This window comes from Lissotriton vulgaris, chromosome 9 (assembly GCF_964263255.1).
Source record: "Lissotriton vulgaris chromosome 9, aLisVul1.2, whole genome shotgun sequence".
Lineage (NCBI taxonomy): Eukaryota > Metazoa > Chordata > Amphibia > Caudata > Salamandridae > Lissotriton > Lissotriton vulgaris.
Genome location: NC_141697.1, coordinates 185,867,284 through 185,885,152, shown reverse-complemented (window position 1 = coordinate 185,885,152; position 17,869 = coordinate 185,867,284). Strand labels below are relative to the sequence as shown.

Sequence of the window (17,869 nt, the reverse complement as noted above, 5' to 3'; positions counted from 1 at the left end):
TAATTCTAAAACGTTTATTTAAAATATTAAATTGGTTTGAATTACCATATCCAGTGAGGAGCAATTACATCCTTAGGGGATCAACACTACTTCTGGTTCATCAGAGACTCATTGATTGACATACCCAGAAAATAGCTTCTGTGATATAAACTTGGATTTTCTGCAGTGGGTTGACCCTGACTATGTACACCGCGTGGGCATATTGTGTCAGGAAACAATCAGTGAACGGAAAATATCAAATTCATGCAAACGCAATTGCTTATTCAGTAGGGCCTGATGTGTTCAACATCAAGATGCAAAGGGTTATTGCTGTCTTGAAAGGTTGGTATCCAGAAGCTGGATTTAGAAGTAAAACAGCATCTTTCTAAACTGCAGCGGGTACCGAAGCTGTATTCGTTTACAAATACCACTTACATATGCACATATTAAATTCGGCTGCCGCTGTTATTCTTTTCCTTTTGATCTTTTGATATGTAACAGTGCTTTGAAGCCGCTCCTCTGCTTTTGAAGAACTGTGTTCCCAATAGTGAAGTAGCATCTAAAGGCTTTAATATTCATGCCTGGGAGCAGAAGTTTCAAGGAACTGAATAGGTTGGTAAAGACCTAAAAAGAGAGTGAGTGCATGTAAACCATTTTGTAATTATGCACCTCTCTAATGGGAATTTCACCGTAGGTTTCTGTATGGACCACACTCATGAATATGCAAGCGGGTGTTATTTCAGGAATCACAAGTGAATGGGTGGCCCTGTATGAAGAGATCTTACCTTTAGAGGGCGGAGCTATCGATAGCCAAGCACCATGGGGTCCAGGGGGATTGTGTGGCCTATGTTACCCCAGTTAGTTGCAGTTTTTCTTTTTCAAATTTTGTGATGGGTGGCCTAATTTTCTCTTGCGCTAGAGCCTGGGGCACTGTACCTGAGCTGTTGTCATGCACCCTGGCGTTCGCACGTGGGCGCGCTGGAGATGTTGCTGCTCCCACAAACACCTTTAACTTGAAGTTCTTTCCATCAATCCTAGCCAGGTAAGGGATTCTCCCCACTGTACCAGCGAAGGATCCTTGCAGTCCAGTACCACTCTATTGAACCCCCATCCATCCTCACTGTTGCCTGTCCCCAGACATTTTGAAAATTACTTAGCTGGCCTAGTTTTTTGAATTTTGTATTTCAACTTAGTGCTGCACAGCTGCGGCTCTACAGTACAACTTGGGCAAAAACATTGACCAAGCCAATATCTTCCACAGGCGAAACCTATTGGCTTTGCCAATGTTTGTTTATAATTGTGCTGAATAGAATAATACTTTTTTATTGTGAAATCTGTGCTATTGTTGATTTCCCATTTACACAACTTGATTTTATGCATGAAAAAGTCCACCAATTGAATGCAGAATTCTTGCGTTTCTGACATGGTTTTAGCTGGGCTAGGTGGGGCAAGTAAGTGTAGGATGACATTGACTAGCTGAGGGAAGGAGGTTTTCGCTTCCATGATCTGTTTATTAAAAAATTGGAATTTGGCAGTTGCAAGGGACTGCTTGTAGACTTTTAATTGATGTATATAATTTACCTCTGTCCCTGAGTAATTAGACCTTCACTTTCTTTCTGCTTATGGAGTGCAGAGTTTTTCTTGTTTTGTCTCCTCTGAGAGCCATCCCTTATGCAGATGAATGCTTTTGTTCTAGTCGGGTTGCTAAGAACTCGGTAGATGAAAGCTTCTTTGATACAGCTTACTGAGGGTAATGTTTGATCCAGTCTATTTAGAAGATATTTCCCACTCTAAGCTTAGTAATCACTGCATTCTTGTTCCTTGTAGCCCAAAGTTTAATTTCAGTTTTTGGCAGATTTTATTTTGGTCTGTTTAGGAGTTCACATAAGAATCTCATTAAAATAAGATGGTGATCTGTCTACCCCATTGATAAACAGCCCTGTAGCTCAACGTGAACGTCTAACGCAAAACTCTGATTGAGGCAGTGCCCTGCTTGATGGGTGGGCAGTTTCAGCATCTGATATTAGCTGAGAGAGGACATAGTGTTTAAAAAGTCCTTGGCAGAGAAAGCATGAACATTTTCAATAAGCATAATAAACCATGACTGGGATCGTTAAGAGTAACATGAAAAAACCAGTATTTCTGGGTATCCGAGGCAGGGCTGGATTTAACACTGGTGGCGCCCGGTACGACAATCATTTTTGTGCGCCCACACCCCATGACGACTCCTCGAATTCTCGCTACCACCAGTCAAAAGTATACCTCATCTCTCCAGTCATAAGCTATTGCTAAACACAGCACGCCCCCTAGGGTCGGCGCCCCCTCCACAGGTCAGCGCTCAGTGCGGCCGCACCAGTCCCACTGCCCTAAAGCCGCTCCTGATGAATGAATGAATATACATTTTGTATAGCGCGAACTTAGCCCAGGAGCATCAAGGCGCTGCGGAAAGGGATCAGAGTAAGAAATGTCTATGATTTCCAGGGCTTAAAGGTTGGACAGGTGAAAAGCCAGGTCTTCAAGGCCTTATGAAATAAAGAGTGAGTATCCAGAGTGGAAATTGGGGAGGGAAGGGAATTCCACAAATTAGCCCCTATCAGCGAAAAAGCCCTCCCTCCCCACCTGGCTTTCCTAACCCTGGGAACTGTTACTCGCTTTGTGGACCAGGCATAAGGCTTTGAACACAATTCCCCTCCCCAACGGGAGCCATTGCAGGCCTCTGATGGTAGCTGAAACTGAGTGAAATTTGGGAAGACCCATCACCAGCCTAGCGGCGGTATTCTGCACTAGTTGAAGTCTATGTAGAAGCCCCTTGTTTATCCCTACATAAAGGGCATTGCAGTAGTCTAATCTAGATACCACAAGGGCCACCACGGCCTGTTTCCGGGATAGAAGGGAGAGAAAACGGAAAATCTTCCTGAGAGTCCGTATCATCCCAAAACAGGTAGAGACAGTTCTATTTATTTGTGAGCCCAGGGAAAGAGAGGTTATCAACAATGACACCTAGATTCTTGGCACTGAGACAGGGGTAAGATCTAAGAGTGTCAGGCCACCAAACCTCTGACCAGATATCCATCTTGTCTCCAAAGATTAGGACCTCCGTTTTATCCCCATTGAGTCTTAGGTACTTCTCAACCATCCATGAAGCCACCGCCCGCATGCAGTTTTTAAAATTTACTGCTGAGGCTGAGACATTCTCAGTGATGGAAATCATGATCTAAGTGTCATCCGCGTTGGATAGCACTTCTAGGCCAAAAGACCTTACCAAGGTGGCGAGTGGGGCTACATAGATACTAAAGAGGGTAGGACTCATCGAGGATCCCTGGGGGACTCTACAAAACAATTGTTTAGGGGCAGAAAGAAATTGGCTCATCTTAACTCTTTGAGAACGGTTCAAGAGGAACGATGAAAGCAGAGTGAGTGCGAAATCCTCTATCCCTATTTACCTGAGCCTGACAACCAGTCTACGAGGAGAAATCGTGTCGAAGGCTGTCATCAGGTCCAGGAGGATCAGTAGGGTGGTATGACCAGCTTCAACCTGTTGTCGAATGTTGTTAAAAACAACGGTTAATGCTGTCTCCGTACTGTGTTCACTCCTGAACCCATGCTGCGAGCCATTGAGCAGTTGGTATTCCTCCAAGTAAGAACTGAGATGCCGGTTAAAATGTTTTCTCAGGATTTTAGCTGGAATGGGTAACCGGGAAATAGGCCGATAGTTCTTTAAATTCGGTCTGGTCCAGAGAGGCCTTCTTTAAAAGAGGTTTTACCACCGCCGTTTTCCATGCGGTGGGAAATTGGCCATAGGAGATGACGTTATTAGGAAAGGTGGTCAGAGGTGGTGCAATGGCCTCCCTTCCTAATTTCAAGATCTTAAGAGGACAGGGTTCGAGGGGAGAGCCAGATCTAATTCCACCTAACACCAACTCGGTATCCTCTTGAAGAATAGGAGGAAAGGAGCGCAAGCGGCAGTCCTTTAGAGGTACTACCAGAGAATCCGAAAGAGGATCAGGTTTAGCTACTGCAGAGTTTTACTTCTCCAAAGAGGAGTATTTTTCCTTCATTTTGGCATAGAAGAAACCAGCCATTTTATCACAAAGGTCCTGAGGGACCTCGGTGTTAACATAAGTCGTGGGGCTAAAGGGGAGTTGATCATAGTGAAAAGTTCCCCATGGGATCTAATAGATTCCGTTATCATTGAATAATAGGGGACCTTTTCCTCATTAATAGCTTGCTTAAAATCCCTTAGCCTGAGTTTATGTAGATCCCTTTTGACTATAGTAGGTCCCTGCGCCACTTTCCTTCCTAGTGTCGGCAGACCTGTCTGAGCTTTCTCAGCCTCTCAGAGAACCATGGGGCAGAAGGGCGCTTTCTTGCCACATAGTGCTTCTTGAGCGGGGCAAGGGAATACAAGACAGCTGTCAACCAGTTGGAGAACTCGTCTTAGATGGCATTGACATCAGCATGAGGGGGACAGCAATAATGGCTGAGTTATTAAGAAGATCCTCCTTACTAATCCGTCTGAGGTTTCTCTTCAACTCCACCCTGTTCTTAAAGTTAGGGTCATGGTAAGATACTAACATTTCCAGGATGAAAGGGATGGCAAAATCGTCAGACCAGGAGAGTGGAATGGGATCCCTAACCTCTATTCTAGGATCGTTTGAGAAAATCCCATCCAGTAAATTTCCTGCCGTATTCGTAGGGCTCTTCACTGGCTGAGGCAGCAGTTCTGTGAAGCCAGTTTATGATTATATATTAATCACACCGCTGTCTCTTTGTCCCTTACTAGACCGAGATAAAATTGTGTAAGGCAATAGTGAAACCAGGGATCACGGATGGAAGTAGCCGCATTTCCCTAAGAAATTAAGGGGCATCTGTAACGTCCGTTTTTTTTAGTCGCAAACACTGCGATTCGCAAAAAAGCAGCGTTTGCGACAGAAAAATCGGGAAATGCGATGTATGATTAAAACCCCAAGCTCCCACTACCTGTCCATCTCAGCAGAGGCTTGCAACTGTGACTTTGTGACACATAATATGTCTACTTTTTCCCCTGCTCCTTGGAGGCCCAGCTGGCATTCTGCAGGCGTATATCTGAGCCCAAGGGGACTGACCATCCACTTAGGTTAGGTTCCCCAGAGATATTCTCTTCTTCAGGCAAAGTCTTTCCAAGTTTCTTCACCTGTTCCCATTTCATTATTTGCATTTTATTCTGGGCTCCTTCTTCTTTCTTGATTTAAGTGGCACATTGACTGACTCTATCGCCCATTGTTGTTTTTGTTCAGTTACATACCCGTGCAAAAAGGGTCCACCTTGCTTCTTTCTTATCTCCGACTTTTCGGACCTCTTAGGAATGGCTTGAACCTGTATCACTAACCATTCTTCACTCCTTCAATGGAACTTGCTTGTCATTTGCAACAAGTTTGCTTCATCTGTTCCAGCTCACTCTGACTATATAATTTTTTATGACAACCAGGCTTCTTGTCTCTCCTCTCAGTCTTCCAAGGATCCAGCCAATAATAGAGGCCACAAACTGTATAACATACCTCAGAGAAATCACATATCTTGGTGATACAACAATAACTCCATCTGTAATCACTAGTCTGCTTGAACACCATCAAAAGAGTGTACATCCCTGGGGAGGGAAGTGTTTACCACCTCTTTTATGTTCCCAACTCCTTCTTTGCCACCCTCAAAAATATTAGAGTAATTCAGTTCTGTTTACCATTAGGAACCTGAATTGGTGCCTTTAAAAGAAAAAGACAAAAAAGATTCCTTTATGAAAATTGTAACCTGTAATTAAAACTTTAGGACCATTTCCACCTAACCATGTTGGCAATCACTACTTAAGTGAAAGACGCAAAATATACTACATGATCAAAAATACATATATTACTTCATCCCAAGAAATATGAGATCTGCAGAACAAGTAGACAAAAGTAAAATGTTGAAGTTATAGTAGAAATAATTATATAGTTTATTGTAAAAAAATTAGATGAAGACTAGTATTCTGCTGCTGTACAACGCTTTGATTACTTTTTGATTACTAGGTGCTATTACTTTATTTTCCATGTACTTGTTGGCACTTGATTGACTCTTCTGACAACAAAGTCATATTGATGTGTGCCTCGAGGAAGGCATTTTGTCCATGATAAGGACTCCAAGACTTCTGAAACTGTATGTTATCAATGATTTTTATTTTGGTTGATGATAACTTTTAGACTATTCAAAAAGGAACACTGAATATAATTAAGAATATACATTGGATTTACACAAACTTAAACAAGATGTCTGCCTAAACAGATGCAAGATGCATGTGAAAGAGGGCAAGGGATTGGCTAAAATTTGTACATGAAAATGCTCCTTGATCAACTTGTGAGAGAAAACAAGTAACAATAGTGCAATATTATACCCTAAACTAGCAATATAGTAATATACTTTCATAATTTAAGAAGTAATGATTGTAAAAATGTTAGAAACTGTTTGAATAACCGAACAGCAAAAAGTGTTGTATCATAGGAAAGCAGCATAGCCTCAATCAAATTGGTAAATTATTCAAAAGTTCACAAACATGGGTTTGTAACTGTTATTGATTTTACCTCTACTTGGCATATGCTTAATTTCTGCAGTTTTGAATTTAAAGATGAATCCTATCCTAACAGCTGTGCCAGGTTCCGCCCTACAGAATGTTTTCCCTTCTGCTACCTCCTAGGTCTTGGTTTTCAGTTAGAAATCGACATGAATAAATGAAAATAATGTAAAATGAAGAAACACCATTTCTGATCTCCATTTTTCACTCAGATGCATTTGCATTTTACCACCTCAAGGGCAATAACATCAGTTGGGTTAATAGTCCGAAAATGATCCACTATCAAAATGCAGATTCTGAAACACACACACAAGTTGCAGCTCATCATTTTTTTTAATGAATGTTTATGTGCAGGAAGTGACACCTTCCTGTACGACGTAGCACACATAGAAACAGCAAAAACAAGGAGAAATAAAGCATTTCTCCTCGTTTTGTCAGGGTAAGACCATGTTTTCCCTAGTCCTAATTTTGTCGCTGTCCTATATTTACGCCACCCTTGTAAATATGGGGCAGACTCAAAATCAATGTGTGTTGCTTTGGAGCGCCTACCACAACACCCATTGTCAGCCCCTTTCACGCCAAGTATAGTGTGAAAGGGTGCCTTATTTTCAAAGCAGGATTAAGCCATTAAATCTGCCTTGTAAATAAGGGGAAGCCAATATCGCCACACCTATGTCACTAAAAGTGACCTTTGTGTGGATATAGGGGCTTGTAAATATGTTCCCTTGTTTCCTGAAATCACTAACCTGTTATGCTTCAACAGTTTTTCCTTGTTTCACCGTTTACCATTTTCAAGAATAACCATACAATCCTTGATACGCGCTAGTTCCTTGGGACCAGAAATCTGGATTGACCCTTGGATATTATTCCAGGTAATTTAACCCTCATCTAATCTACTTCACTGAAAGCTATATGAAGTCTTCCTTTGCCCACCTCTGCACTCACGTTCTTCTTTGAACTATTCCACTCACGTTCTTTATCTGCACATGTTTCTGTTCAGGCACTGACAGGTCACACATCCAGGGTCGAACCAACTTGGTAGATGCCAAACTACCCTTTAGCAACGTAAATTGGTATACATTAGTGGTTCATTAGGAGGAGTGCAAATTGCCCACAGTAAGTCCTTAAGCTCTGTTTTCCAATCCAACCTGTTTGCCACAGACAACTGAATGTAATCCATAATGACTCTGTTACACCTCTCAAACAACTCATTGCTTATGGGATTATTGTGTTCAACTTGTGGGATCATCTGTTTAGCCCCGATAGGACAAGAACCTCAAACTCTTTAAAAACAAACTGCACCCCATTGTCCATCACTAACTCAACGGGGGCACCTTCCTTCAGAAAACCTCACAGCCACCCCCTCTGTGTCGGCAGTTCTAACAAATTCCACCTCAGGCCACCGTGACCTATGATCCACCAACACCAGACCATATCTACAAGTATCTTCCAGTACATGCTTTGGTCTGACAATGTTGAAACCCGAGTTTATACCAGGGTTTCCCTGGATCTGTTATATCCTTCATTGAACCTGGGTTTTATCACTGATCGCACGTTACAAAATGTATATGTATATTCAATAATTTATACTGTAAGCAATGGGGAACAACCCTCAAAATATCATCCTTGACATTCAATTCCGGGAACACAATCTTGAATGCTGAAATCGATTCACCTGCTCTCCTATTAATCCAAGCTTTACTCAAGAAACCTTATGATTTCTTGCAAAACGTCATCCTCCATGGCAGCTGCCTTCCACGCTACCTGTGAAATGCACAGTGACTCACACTCTGACAAAGAAGCAACAATACAAAAAACCTCATTATCATTATCCTTCCCTGCCTTCTACACCTTGAGGGGCATCCTGGACAAACAATCTGCAAAAACATTCTTCGCAACAGGTATGTATTCCAAATGAAACTGAAACTCTTCCATCCTGTAATGCCTCTTGGCAGTCCAAGGTAATGCCTTACTCGCTCCTTTTGTTGTAAACAAATTAATCAATGATTTAATATCCATACAAATGGTAAACGCCATTCCCTACAAGTACTTCCTAAAGTAATCAACGCCCCACAAACAAGCCAATGCCCCTCGCTCCATGGGTAACAAACAATGTTAAATGGTGACTCTCCCTGTGTAAAGCAATCTGTGATATGCTGAGGACATATCTAAAGTGAAAATTTTGGCTTCCTTCAGAGAACCCAACATCTTTGTAATATTGGGAAAGGGATGCCTATCAATCTAGATTATTTCATTCAAATCCCTTAAGTCAATACACATCTGCAAAGACCCATTACTTTTCCTAACCAATACCACTGGTGACAGCTATTCTGAACTCTCGACTGGATCAATGCTACCTTGTTGACATAACATTCTAAAATTCCTATTTCAGCTTTTCCTCATGGCAAGGGGTACCCGTCTTGGCTTATGTACCACTGGACACACATCCAACTTCAGCACAATTTGATAGGAGAAACCATTAACTTTGCCAAGCTTCTCACTAAAAACTTCAAGGAATCCATTTTCCACACACCTTTGTTAAGGCTCCACACAGACATGCACTCATTCTTCAACATGGCTTGCTCAGAGCTGTTGGAAAAAAAAGTATTCTCAAATTTCTTTGTTCCAACCACTCCAGCAGACGTGTTAATACTTGGCTACATAAAGTGTCCCAGGAGTGCTATTCCCTTTACAAATTATAGTACCTTTGAACTCTCCCAAAACTTCCACAGGTTTGCCCCCATACACAACTGGGATTGTTTCAAGGTGACATTCTGAAATTTCTTCCATTCCTCCAGTCCAATAAAGAACCAGAGTCTGCTATCATTGAATTGGGAACCCTTGAGATTTCAATTTGACAGTATGGCCTTTTAATTTAGCCCACACCTATATTAGGCACTCCATCAGCACATAACTTCCCTTCACTTACACACCCAGACACCATTTCATCAATCACCATCGCTACATTACCATTATTCAAATCTGAATGCACCCTTATATCCGGGAGAGCCTCAGCCTTAAGAATTTTCTTTGATTGGGGTCTGGTACTCTGTACTTTGGATTCACAAACTCTGGCAATATGCCCCCTTTTCTTGCATTTCGCACTACCTTTATCCACAGCTGTACAACAAGAGGAATCACCTAAGTGATTCTTGCTTCCAAACCAGTAACATTCTAAATGTTTGTGTTTTCCTTGACTCTTCCTCCCTGTTTTCTTTGACATATCTTACAGCAATACGGAATGCACTTGTGTACCTATTGCCATTTGTCCCATGTATAATGCTGTGGCCTCCACACCCGTGTTTATTTCAATAGCTTTATCCAATATCAAGTTTTCAGGGGTTAATAACTTCTCCTAGACTTTCCTACTACTAGTTTTCTTCATCAGCTGATCCCTTATCATTTCAGCCTCAAACATTTTGTAATCACATGCTGCAGCGAACACTCTCAGCTCACTAACAAAACTCTCCACAGATTTACTAGGTGTTAGACTTGCCATCTTTTGGCGTGTTTCCTCTGAGTTGTTGCTTTCTGACCTCCCGGATTTGACTCTGTTTTTGCTGTTTTAGTGTCTCTGCGTACTTTCTCACTGCTGATCAGTGTTAAAGTGCAAGTGCTCCTGTTGTAAACTGGTATGGATTGGTTTTTCCATGATTGGCATATTTGATTTACTTGTCCGTCTCTAGTAAAGTGCATTGAGTGTTACAGGGTCTGTAAATCAAATGTGGTTAGTGGTCTGCAGCACTGGATTGTGCCACACACGCAAACAGCCTGTAAATGTAACTCAGGCCTGCATAGCAGAGCATGTGTACATTCTGGGACTGCCATGTCGACTTGGTAAGTGTACCCACTTGCCAGGCCCTAACCTTCCCTTTTCTTAGATATCAGTCACCTCCTTAGAAAGCCCAAGGTACCCCTGTGGGCAGGGTGCATTGTATGTGAAAGGTACGACATGCCCGTGGCATATCCTGATAGTGAATTACTGCCAATTGTGTTTTTCACTGTTGCAAGGCTACCTGTTCCTATAGGACAAAATTGGGGGTTTGTTTAGAACATCCTTTAAACATAACTGGCCCTAGGAACTATTAAGAGAAATAAAGTTTAGTATGCCTGAACTCAGAATCTAAAGATGCACCTTTTAGTAAAGGTAATTTTTACATTCTGTGTTTGAAAATACCACTTTTAATAAGTAAGTATTTTCTTGCTCAGCCATCCAGTGTGCCTCTGCTGGGTTTGTGGATTGACTGCTGGATGATTGATTGCTTGATGACGGGGGCTGGGGAGGAGCAGTGCCACCAGATAGTCTAGGTGGGTCAAAAAAAGTGCTGAATAGACCTGGGATGCATTTAGAGTAAGGGAGGGAATTTCCTTTCACTCGAATGGGCCTGGTCTGCCTCTGACAATGCCATCTCCACCTCCTGCCAGGAAGCCACACCAGAGAGGGCAGAACTGGTTTTGGCTGGGCAAAGATACTCTCTGCCTGAGAGGACAAAGGATTTTGGGATATAGAAAGTGGGGCCCAGACTCCTGAACTTTAGAACTCTTTTAGATCAAGAAGACTGCTTAGAAGAAGAGCTGGAGAAGCTGTGAGGAGGAACTACAACTTTGCTGAGTGCTTTGCTGAGTCGGCCTGCAGTGTCTGCTTCTGTCTTTGGCAGTGAAAGGACTGGACTGAACTTTCTACAACTTCTTTCTTTGAGTATCTCCAAGGGCTTGAGGTAGAGCTTGCCCCCTGTTCAAGAATACTCAGGAACAGCGAAGGCTTCAAGTTCTTCTACCCTCAGCACTGTGGACTGTGTGTTTTGTGCTCCAACAGAAGAAAAAGCAACCTGCCGCCGTCTACGACCCGACTCCATGTCCTGAGGGCACTGCTGCAACGCGGCACCGCGACCCTGGTCTCAATGATGATGCCTGCTGATGTCCCCACAGAGCTCTTCTCTCACCACGACCTGTGGGCACTGCAATCCGCATCGCCTCACAACGCCGCCTTGGTATCCCCGACGACAACACTCCACGCCAAAATCGTCACCACTGCTTGCACCGTGGTTCGAGGGCACCACTCATAAAGTTACACTGCGCACCACCCTCATCCCGCACTGCAGCCTTGGCCTCCCGATGCTGGCGCCATTAACTCCAGTTGGTCAGCCGATGACAGCCCTTCAGAGACAACAATGACGCTGCTTGCACCGTGACCGGCCAGCACTGCGACGGTCACCGCATCATTCCGCACCACTACCCTGGTCTCACCGATGGTGCAATCTGGCGCCGGCAGGGAGCCGCTGCTCACACCCCAACTTTACACATTGCCTCTAAGATAAGCCTGACTGCTTGTGCCAAACTACCAAAGGGGTGAACAGAGGTTATTGTAGGAGTTTAACTCGCTTATCCTGACTAGGAAGAAGGTTCCTACTTGGACAAAGGTGCAACCCCATGCCAACTAGAGACTCCCATTTCTAAAACTAGGTAACTGACATTTCATGTAGAATTTATGCCATTCCATAAGAACATTCCCTTTTTTTTAAGCCACATCACCATCTTTACAGCAGAGGCATAGTCATTCACAGAATCTCCTTTACCCATCACTGTTGCAACAGTTAAATGTTCTAATACCTTCCTTCCGTACGAAAATGGCGCAATAAAGCACGTTAGTTATCTGTATGAAATCTCCCCTTCAATAGCCTCCAGATATGCCTTAAATCCTTCAATCCACAGTTCCCATTCCACTATATGATTACCGGGTAGGGATAAGAAGGCAGGAAGGGGCACCACACTTTGCTGCATGTTTGCTAATCCCACACAATAGGCTACTGACAACAAAAATCAATGGAAGTGAACAATGTATCAAACCCATTAACTTAATCCAAAGGTGTGTGAATCACTGCAATGGCAATGCTTACAATTTCCACTGTACCAAAACTTGCCTAAGATAGTACCTTGCTCACTATGGTGTGCATCACTGAGATCCTGTAACACACCCAAGAAAGGCATTGAGTGATCAAAACAACTTGTGGTGTGCAAATTATCAATATGCACAAATTGTATTGCGACATGAGAAAAAAAGCACTGTACACGCCAATAATCAATGCTTACGTTATAGCCCAAAGAAAGATGGTGTCCACTGGTATTGTTATAGCAACGATAAGCTCCAATCCCTGATACCGGCATTTGATCACAGATGGCATCCTAGTAGGCATCAAGCTGTAGTGTTCTAATCTAGGACCCTGATCGATACTGTGACCATATGCCCCTATACGGCTATAAATCCATTTATTCCCTATATTGGCATAACCGATCAAATGCAATATTCAGAAACTCGTCTCTGGCCTCACACGAACAGAGCCACATTTCAGGATCGCTTTCTCTGCCACTTCCTTTGCAACCAATTAGTGCAATGACATAGCAGAAGTTACTATCTAAGATTCCTAGATTAACACTCCGAGTTCTTCAACAAGATAAAAACTCTGCAACCTGGAAATCCCGCTTGCTATGTTTTGATTAGTAATAGAACTCTAATGAGCACTGATAGACGATCACTTCCTAGTGACATCTTTATTGACGTCTTATGTCCAAGAACATACGCCAAACAAGGCACCTTTCAGGTATAAATATTACCAACATTGCCTTAAGCAAATGCTGCTGTTTTCGCTGAAGCTGAAGCTGTCTCGCTGCTGCTGAAGCTGCTGTTATGCTGATGATACCATAGCTGCTATCGCTACTGCTATCGCTGCTAACTAGCGAACGATGGTGTGGTGAACTTAGGAGCTGAACAGCCGTCCCCCTGCAAGAGCCCAGCAGATGCAAGCTGCCCGCGGACGCTGCCCCTCCTCTTCCTCGACGCGCTGAGAGAGACGCTGTCTTTTCTCCTGCAGAGAAATCCAGCTCCGGCGTTTCCGGCCTACCCTTGCGGGTGACTGGGATATCGACCCCCTGAAGGAGATACCAGACCTCCATCATTCTATTCCAGAGGTATGGTGTTGACTAAACCCTTAGAGGGAATTCTTGAAGCAAACCTTGGCAAAACCAACTTAACTTAAAGCTACTTACTTACTCCCCTCCCAAGTATTAGGCTTAGGTCAGGTACACTGGGGTAGGCGTAGTTAGAAGCACCAGTTGAGTATTTTAGCCTAATGTATATATGAATGTATATATGTTTTATTCATTTTAAACCATTGTATGGCTAAGAAACCATATCAATGCTTTTACAGTATTATTTCGCAATACTCATCTTACTGTACGTACTTTTTATAATAACAAGTCTTGCAATTGTGGCAATTCATTTCTCTTGTACGAGAAGAAAGACTGTTCAATAAATGTTACCTTTTATTGAAAACGCCCGTCTCTCTATTCTCTACATATTGTAAAAGTAATCTGCACAACCACTGACTGAGTAAAATAACTGTCTATTGTTCACACGACCCTAGAGATTGACTCTTGATCTGAGGAGCAAAGTTGTCATGTTGCACGGTTGTTGGAAAACTGAATCCCTTCTTGTCTGTGCCAAGGAAGCTGATCACTTCCTATTCAGTCAAGAAAGTTTCCAGTGACCTCTGAGCTAGTTGGTAACAACCCCAATTAAGTTTAGCATAGTCAGTGGCGGCCTGGAAGATCCGCACTTCTACGTCGATACTACTGTTTGTTATTCCAATGCGCAGGGCCTATTGGGAAAATAGGAACTACACTACAAAGCCTAATAGAAGATGCTGGCCATGTACTGCATCATCACGACAACCACATAGGCCAACGCCCAATGTTGGCGCCTGAACAAAGATGTTGTCTTTTAGCGACATTGCCGCAATTCCCAAAATGCAGTTTGTGGAAACTTTGTCAGCGTCTCAACCCAAAATCCACTGAATGCGTAATGTTGCTGCTGTGTCTACAGCAGGGTGACAGGCACACTGGACTTCTCTGGTCCTCGCAGTGCTGGCCCAGTCTCTGCACATCTTTGCATGTCTGCCCTGTCGGCAAACATGGCCAGAATGAGCCGCACTCTTCCCCAATGAAAAGTCAAGGACGGAATACAGAAAATCCAGATTTCCTCCAAAGTTAACTTTAATTACTCAGGATTAAAGGTGCACCCGGCAGGGTGGGCAGCGAGCACTTAACTGATACATATTTAAATAACTCCACATAACATTCCATCACCATTGTCCCCTAAAATTCCATCACCATTGTCCCCTAAAATTCCACTGCCAAGTCCCAACATAAGGGTACACCCAAAGTGGTACTGCTTCGCCTGGGCGACCACTGACCCTGTGTCCAGGACTAGATACGACTAACAATTGGTGTGGGGCTGAGTGATCCTTGTGGGGAACAGTCCTTTTTACCTGCACTCCAGTGGGGAGACCACCTACTGCTATGAGCTCTATTTGTGTATATCCCTATTGTCTGTCATAACAGTGCCCATTACTTCCCCGTAATTGAATGAGAAAGGTTTAGGTACATGATAGGTGTCGATACCCTTTGGGTGTGTCCCCACCTGTACGCATGTAGGCAATAAGGTTGTTCAAGAGGGTTCAGAGTTAGTCAAAGAAGCTGTCTCCCCATTCTCTGCCAGTCTCCCAAGTCTGCTCCTTTAGCACCCCAGTCAACTCCACACAGAATCCATTGTAAGGGAAATTGCATAAGTTTGGTTGAAATTCACATCCACTTTAATGGAGTAGGAAAATGTTTTGTATTTATCTTCCGAAACGAAAGCCAGTTTAATTAGGTCAGTCTGTGGCCTACGTGAAGCAGCACCTATAAAAATGTGCTTTAAGCTTAGACCAAACCTGAAAACTTTGACAAAAGAGGTGAGCTGCAAGCCGATCCTTTGCATCCTGTGTCCTCGTCTCTCAAGAATTCATGACCCCAACAAATGAATCTAATTGGACAGAGGTCATCTAGTTTGCAATGTACAACCTTGTAGAGGCAGTTCCCATGGTAGCTAGTTGCCATGGTGCTGAGTCACACATAAAGGAAATTCACTTTTTACTGATTAGCAACCTCCAAAGGTTTGGGACCAACTTCGAACCTGGGTGGCCAGTTTCCACTGTGCTATATGTAACCTAGCCTTTTCGGCATTAAAGTAATTCAAGGGGTCAGCAGGGATCGCATCTGTGATTCCTGGCTTGCCCCTTGCGACCGTGGGCACTGCCTTTGCGATCCTAGGCCTCAGAGGTGGCAAACTCAGTGGCACGCATACAGGGGCGGCTCTGCATTCCTGATTTTCTGCCTGTTTTCATTATACTAATAGTGAATTTATTATATCTTCTGTATTTAGGTACCCTGGAGAAGAATCTCAGCCGCTTACAGGTCCTACAGAACGCTGCTGCACGACTGGTGCTTAGATTACCCAGAAGAGCTGCTTCTGCAGCGGCTCTCCGGTCCTTGCACTGGCTCCCGGTCAGAAGCAGGGTAGAATTCAAAGCACTCTGCACGTGCCATCGGATCATTCATGGGAAATCCCCTCTCCCTCTACAAGGACTCTTGACACCTTATGATCCTCCCTGCTCTCTAAGATCTTCTGGCTCTGGACTCCTGGCTGTCCCTAAGGTATCCAGAGCTCGGATGGGGGGTAGATCTTTTAGATACCTTGCAGCCGCCAGATGGAATCAGCTGCCCATGGCGCTACGACTAGAGCCATCTGAGTCAATTTTCAGAGCTAAGCTCAAAACTGCTCTATTCGCCCAGTAGGTGTGCCGCTTTTGTAGGGTCCAGGAATAAAGTAGCTCCTCAGCGCGGGGACACGCCGCTGTGCGTCACCATGCGCTTTACAAAACCCCAAAATAGAATAAAATAAATAGAATAGAATAATATCCTAATTTTCACTATTAGTGTAATAAAAATGGAGGACGCTTAGCTGGAACTAAACGTTTTTTTTAGATCTGTGGTAAGTAAAAATGGTTTAAAATGTATGTTGTTTGTGTGCTTCTGGGTGAGAGTGTGTTTATGTGAGTGAGAGTGTGTGTATGTGTGAACAAGTGTCTGAGCATACTGGAAGTAGGGGTGCTAGGGTTGCTGCAGCAAGCACCTCCATAATACCTATGCTGGAGTTCAGAAGGTGAATGAGTATTGAAGATGTCCTTAACTTTTGCTTTTAGGTCGAGCCTCAGCAGCACATGCGCTGTCTCTTTGAGACATGCTGTATTCACTCTGTGGGCTTACAGCCCACCCATAGGCTTGCTGTTTGATAGCTCTACTTTCACCCTCCTATTCTTTCTTCCTATTTGTTTATGGCATGCATGTGTCTTGCCTCTTTTAGTGTTTATACCTCCCCCAGAGCAGGGACCAAGTACAATATCACTCCACCAGTTACCATTATTGTAAGTGTTTGTCAAACTGCTTTTTCTTTGGTTGAAAAGAAATGAAAATGATCAGTTATGTTTCTTTTGAGGTTGTGTTATTTTTCTTTTGAAACTGTGTTTGTGCCTTTGAGAAATGTATTTTTGATCTGTGCGATCTCCATTTGTTAACTATTTTCATGTATTTAACTTGTGTTTTTTTGTAGGTATGAGAATAACAGAGGCAGAGACTCAAACCTGGTTCCCCATTTCCAAGTCCACAGCTCTAAATGTTATGCCATATCCTCTCTCCAAATATTACTTGGCATAGGCGTTATTGTGTTTGGCTGGGAGAGGCTGTGTTTTGTAATTTATTTTTTTCTCACTTGTTTTTTCAATACTTTAACTTTGTGTGTTGGAACAAGGTGGGGATTCCCAAAATGGTACTCCCGCACGAACTACGGCAGTAGATACTTTCCATTTCTGTGCAACTGTAGAAAAGTGCTTGTACAGTGTAACATTCGGGTCATACTTTATGTTCTGTAACACCTAAATAAACGTATGGCTCCTGCGCTGCATTTTGAATTCAGATCATCTTTTTTCAGCCCCTTTATCTAAAGGTAGGATTTGTTTTCTTTGCTGCTCACAGCTCTCTTGGCGAACTTACAAGATGGCGTGCCTGCGTGTACCATAGCGGGATGCTCGCATGAGTCCTATGGATTTTTCTTGTTTTTTTTTAATGTGCACGCTACTTTAGCGTTCATATTACACTCTGATCCTTCATGGTTCGGAGCGAGTAGTCACATCCCATGTGGTTTAGGTCAGTTGTATTCTACTTTACTAATTGCTGTAGTGCCTTTTGATAACGGCCAATTTCCTTGATATATATTATGGGTGCTCTTTTTCATCATTTTTTGTAAGGCTTATTACTTAATTTCACATAGAGACGACTTGATAACAACAAAATAGAAGGGGGTTTCCCAACGAAGTGATTCAAATATTGGCAGGAAAAAGGGGAAGAAAACAGCTGAATAGAACAACGGAACCCTGC

The 17,869-nt window shown here is 43.2% G+C and overlaps 1 protein-coding gene across 1 annotated transcript in view; it reads left to right on the top strand.

Moving 5' to 3' along the window:
* The window catches only part of CDKL1 (cyclin dependent kinase like 1), a 362,886-nt gene that overhangs the window by 216,897 nt on the left and 128,120 nt on the right, over positions 1-17,869 (top strand). The gene's annotated exons all lie outside the window — the stretch shown is intronic.